This window comes from Triticum aestivum, chromosome 6B, assembly GCF_018294505.1.
Source record: "Triticum aestivum cultivar Chinese Spring chromosome 6B, IWGSC CS RefSeq v2.1, whole genome shotgun sequence".
In the NCBI taxonomy this organism is placed as follows: Eukaryota; Viridiplantae; Streptophyta; class Magnoliopsida; order Poales; family Poaceae; genus Triticum; species Triticum aestivum.
In genome coordinates, this window is record NC_057810.1 from 28,007,329 (window position 1) to 28,013,109 (window position 5,781).

The following is a 5,781-nucleotide window of genomic DNA, read 5'->3' on the forward strand; positions in this document are numbered from 1 at the left end:
GCCAGCGACTGAACCAACCCACGCCCCCCTCCCCCTCCTCCCACTCCAGGAACCCTAGCCGCCGCCTCGTCCTCCTCCTCCCACCACAGCCGCCTCTCCCCCCTCCCCCCCGCCCCCTCCCCTGCATCTCATCCGCCCCGGGTGCAGAGGCGAACTTCCCAGCGACGGTGGCGCTGGCTCAAGGCAGGGGAACGGCCGATGCGGGCTCCATTGGATCGAGGCGTGAGAGCGGCGGATGCGGCGTCGGCGGGACGAGAAGAACATCGGTTGCAGCCAATTCAATGACCTGATCCAAACGAAAATACATCTGGTATGACTAATCTCTCTCTGTCTGTCTCTTACGTGAAAAAAATGACAGAAAACATCTCTACATATTCTCAGGATTAGTCGCCATTAGTCCTGGTCTCCAACGCAAGTAAAAAGAGAAAATAAGGAACATGTTCTATACGAGAGTGCTACCAAAGGAAACCAATGAAAAATCATGTTGACGTACAGCCCGCCGGCGGGGCCTGCAGAAGGCGATGTCGCTTTCTGGTGGCGGGTGGCCATGGACGTGTTGCAGGCGTTGGGGTGGCGCGGTGGCGCGAGCTCGGATGTACTCAGGTAGGCCACCGCTTGCATTCAGTAGTCTATTCTAATTGTTAATCTTTTCACCCATCCAAACAATGAGCCATAACATAAGTTCATCGGTGAACTACATTTGGCTTATCACCGGAGTCGCTGACGTCGATGCATCTCCTCTATACCGCTGCCTCCTCCTCTACTTCGATTCTGCTCTGTGTTTTGTTTGTGCAGATAGCATAGTCGCAGCCGATAAATGTCCCCAGTACCTATGCTGAGTAGTGCATCAAATCATGTTTCTGATATATAGTCTGTCATCAAAGCAATTGTAAGCAGACAACATTTTAAATATTGATTTTTTGCACTATACTCGATAGCAAAGGATATCCATGTGATGGGATATCATATGCTTGGAGCAGCATCTCCTGACACTCTACCGGCATTCCTTTTACCAACAATTATGTGATGCGATTTCTGCCTAGCTTTTGCCTATGTTGGTCGACGAGAGTCTCCCATTGATGTTTTGATTGTTTCCCTACCATATTTGATTATTTCTATACTTAGCAAAGGAAGCTTACACTTGAGCTTCCATTCAATATTGCCATTAGTTAGCTAATTAAGTTATATATATGTTTCTTTCTCGGCACTGAATCATCTTGAATCTGTTTAAGTTGTGGGCTATTTTTAATCCTCATGGGTGTACCAAGAGGAGTCGTTGGATGTCGTTCATTATTGGAAGCTGAAGTGTATTGGGGAAACCACTGTATTGGGGATGTTTTCTTGTAATTATCATCCAGGCCTTCAAGGCATGCCCTGTTGTCCAATTATGATTGGTTGATCTCTGCTGGCTGTATTGACTATTATCATTATTGCAAGTCCAAAGTTAAGAGCTTGTATTATGTTAATTTGAAGGTGATAGAAGAATGCATGTTAATTCCATCTCGTTCATGCATGTTTGCACTTTTACAATTTTTGGCTTACCATTCCATGGCTGGTTATGTTTTTGGGAGTTTTTTAGAGGCAGTAACTATTTTGAAGTTGGTAACAGACCCCTTTTTTCAGGTCATTCTGTGCTATAAATGTTGGCATGGATACTAATATCTTGATTGCTTGTTTTTTTAAAATTTCTTTTAAGGCTTTAGAATGCTGCACCAATTATTCAACTTTATTTTCTTGGATTGCAGGTTGTCAAAAGGCAAACTATTCCTGATATAGGCAATGATGATGAAGTGCCAATATCAGGAAGAAAGCGACATGTACAACAGAGATTAGGAAATAATGTGGTTGTTTCTGATTCGTATAGGAGTCAACATAGTAATAAAAGGTATATATACTTCATCTATATTACTCAAGGAAAATTCTGGGATGAAGTATGTACCATTTCCTTAAATATTTCATTAATGCATGGGTATAAACTGAACATTGTATATTGTGACCCATGGAGGAGAAAACACCAAATGCAAATAGATGAGAAATCTTAGCATATTCCCTTGGAAATTTATGTAACAAAAGCTATCGGCTAGCCAACACAAAGGAGCTAGAATTTCAGAGCGACAGAAATAGGGATTTAATGTCTTTCAGATAGTTTGCATTTAGGGTAGTAGTTGTAGGTTTTATGTTCAGAATTTTTCTTTGTCGTCAAATTTTCTAGAAGAAATATGTGCCAACAGCTTCTATGAATTATATTGTACCATATTTACCACCAGCTCCTAAGCCAACAGCCGACATTGCGACTTCCTGTTCAGAAGGTTGATCTTAATTTCCTAATATTTTTTATATTTCATAATAATAAGTGAGAATCCCTCACCAAATTAACCAGGCGAGTTTGCTATGTAGCCAACTCTTACTTCAACCCAACAGTCTTATCTACATATATCTAACCACATCGGATTTTGACAGGTTTATAGTTGAATTATCTTCATACATATGGTAGGTGCAGGAGGTACCATGCAAGCAAGCAGGGTGACCAGGATCATGCTGCAGGGGCTGGGTATATTTCCAGAGAATGTCATCAAGGCGGGATTTTTTCTTCTAAAATCAGTGTAAGGCCATGCCCCCCTCTACAACGTACATGTTGGTGATGATGGTGCTGCTACCTGTACACAGGTATTACTCTCTTCGTCTCTCTATTACCTTGCCTCCCCACTCATGCTTTCAATTTGCTCTTTCGCTTGGTGAGATTAATGTGAAAAAATGATGCTTGGTGAGATTAATGTGGAAAAATGATGCTTGGGAGATTGTATATGTATCTACCAATAATACCTTTTCGATTAATTTTAAAATAGTTTGCTCGTTGTTGTCCAATACATCTGAATATATAATGGTTACTCCACTGCATGTTACTCCGCTTGAGGTAGACTTAAATTTCTCGTTCAGGTTATGTGTTTCAAGAACAGACATATGGATAATTTGAGATTTTTGGTCATTTATATTTGGCTGCTTCATTCTTCTCTAAAAGACTAAAACTTGTCGGGAAACTGATCCACGGACACCTATGGGGCCGGCGGACCGGGCCCCTTTCGGTTCGGCGGGGGGGCGGAGGTCGCACGAAGAGCAGATCGAGGCGAGGCACACGAGCAGTTTACCCAGCTTCGGAGCTCTCCGGAGAGATAATACTCCTACTGCTGCTTGTCTGATTGTATTATGTTCTTGCTCTAGAGAGCTAAGTGTTTCTCTGGCTTCGAAATGATCTGAAGCTCTCGAACTAGTCGAACCGAACTGACCGAACCCCCCTCTACGTAGCGCATGGGCCTCCTTTTATATGCACAAGGGGTCACCGACAGGTGGCAACGCAGAGGAGGGTAAAAACGTAAAAAAAGAGGTAGTTGGTACAGTTGTTTGTACAGTGCTTTCTACCTAACCCTGACGGCAGGGGACAAGGGCATTAAATGCCTGTCTGTGTCGCTCTAACAGTGTAGAAAAGGACCGTCAGGGGCGCCACTGTCCGCCACGATGGCGATCTTGTCAGCACCGCATGCCACCGCTTACCGCTGGCTGCACAGCCTTCCGCCACGCGTGCCTGGAAAGGCCCCCAGGGTGACACGTTGGTGGATGCGCTGGAGCGTGGGCGCAGAGTGGCCGCTTGCCGTGGCAAGCGCCTTGCCGCGGTCGTGGTCTTGTCACGCCCGGAAGCTTGTCGCTCGCCGAGCCTTGAGGGGACGCGTGGCGCGTCGCGGCAAGTTCCTTGAGATGCCTCGGTTGGCCTTTCCGGCAAGCTCCTCTTGCCGGGGCCTTGTCTTCTTGACTTGAATACTTTGTTCTTGAATGGCTTCAAAGGAGCCACGGAGTATCTTGGCGGTCACCCGGCAAGCCCTTGCCGCGGGGCGCTGCGACTGCCCGTGCACAAGTTAGTACACCGACAAACTGCAGGTATATTGGGTTTGATTAGGACATACTGTATCTTAAATGACATTCCCCATTGGGCAATTAAAACGATGGAAGGGCCATATGCGAATGGCACCAAAGCAACTTTGAATGACAAACATTTGCAAATCGCATTTCTAGGTATGGTTAATTCATGCATTATTGTTGTAACTCTTTGTTTCATCAGGAATTCAGTCAGCAAGCCAGTTGGAGAGTGGTGATCACCTCGCACTCCAGCTACCTATTATCCCAAGGATAGAGACTCTAAAGTTCTGAAACTTTCCCTTTCTTTTTACTGCACATTAATCTTTTTGAGCTTGACCGAAGTTGTAACTTAAACATCAGGTGTCAACATTTATCACACTCTCTCCTTGTAAGTAATGCATATCTAGATGATCGGCCGGAGTATGCATATCTCCAGGTAAGTCCTCTTCGGACCCTTCCACTTCGTCGGGCTCACCATTGGAGACTCGGACGCCAGAAGTGGCACCGCTGCTGTGTCTGTTGGTGACGCTCACACAAGATCCAGAGGCAGCACCTTGGTCATCTCCATGTGAACATCTGACGATGTGGCCGCCGCCTTGATTCCACTTGTCTTGATACCCCAAAGAGAAAAGAGAGGAAAAATACAGAATAGATAGATATGATGCATTTGTCACTTATCATGCCAGTGTTAGGCTTGGAGGTTTCTTCTCATATTTATACACAATTTTTGTTAGAAATCTTAAGAAAAAGATGGTGCTTGTTGAAGGCATCACACAAGTTGTGTTTAGAAGTACTGCAAAACGAAATACAGAGTAGCAGCCAAGCTAAACCTCGGAACATAAATGCCTTTATATAAAAATACCACTAGAGTGTGTTCCTGTGGAGTTAATATAAGGCAAATGAATTGTATCTCACTGTTTACCTATATCTTCCCTTTGCAGAGCAGTATTTTCACAACTAGGGAATGGAAAAGAATATGGACGTGGTCATCAGATCGAGCCAGAAGGTTTGTACTCATCATCTCTGTAGACTTAATTTATTTTATATCTGCAAACTATGTTGCACATGCTTGTAGAATGGATGAAATAATCTTGCATAATATAAAGTTTTTTTCCTGAATTGTTCTAATACTCTTATTTAAATTTCTAGGAAAATGTACAATGAACCAGAATGTACCATGTCGAGTGGGAACAATTGATGAGACGCCAACGTTCTGGTTTCGAACCCCTCAACTCCAGTTTATCTCCTACATCGCGCCTTCTGTCCTGGACATCCCCGGCTTCTATGGTGTTGACATCTACTTTTCTGCGACGCCCACGTGTGGGTCGATGATGGCACATATGAGCAACTGCTCGAGCAGGCGATGATGAAGGCGAGTGTTGGCTCGGTGGGTGCGGTGGAGGGCGATGAGGATGCCAGTGTGGACGTGAAGGCGGACGAATTCATCGCAAAGTTCTATGCGTAGATGAACTGCAGCAGCAAGTCTCAGGTATGAAATACAGCGACTTGATGGATAGGAGCATGTGGACAAGTCATCATATGTAATTATTCAAACCAAACCGGAAATATAACCTGCTGCTACTCCCCAAGTTTAATATACTTCCACTCCAACGGATTTGGTCTACATTACTGCCATTCATCCAAGTATGTCTCAGTTGTACATGCATATGTGCTATCGATTAGAGAAAAAGACAATGGAAAGGGCGGCTGCCTATCTGGCACCGCAGCAGCACGTCTCAGGAGGCGCGCCATGGGCGCGCCCCAACCCCTAGTATAAAGATCAAATGTAGAGCAAATACATGATTCTGCCAATATTAACATATATTTTTATTTCCTGTATATTAGGTGAGTCTACTCCTCCAAATTATGCAA

General features: G+C 44.5%; 1 long non-coding RNA gene across 1 annotated transcript; it reads left to right on the forward strand.

Moving 5' to 3' along the window:
- The first annotated feature begins 416 nt into the window (after positions 1 to 416).
- On the forward strand, positions 417 to 2,809 carry LOC123133248 (uncharacterized). The gene is made up of 3 exons (XR_006465202.1): positions 417 to 603; positions 1,746 to 1,885; positions 2,469 to 2,809. It is a non-coding gene; the product is annotated as an uncharacterized lncRNA (long non-coding RNA).
- The last annotated feature ends 2,972 nt before the right edge of the window (positions 2,810 to 5,781 follow it).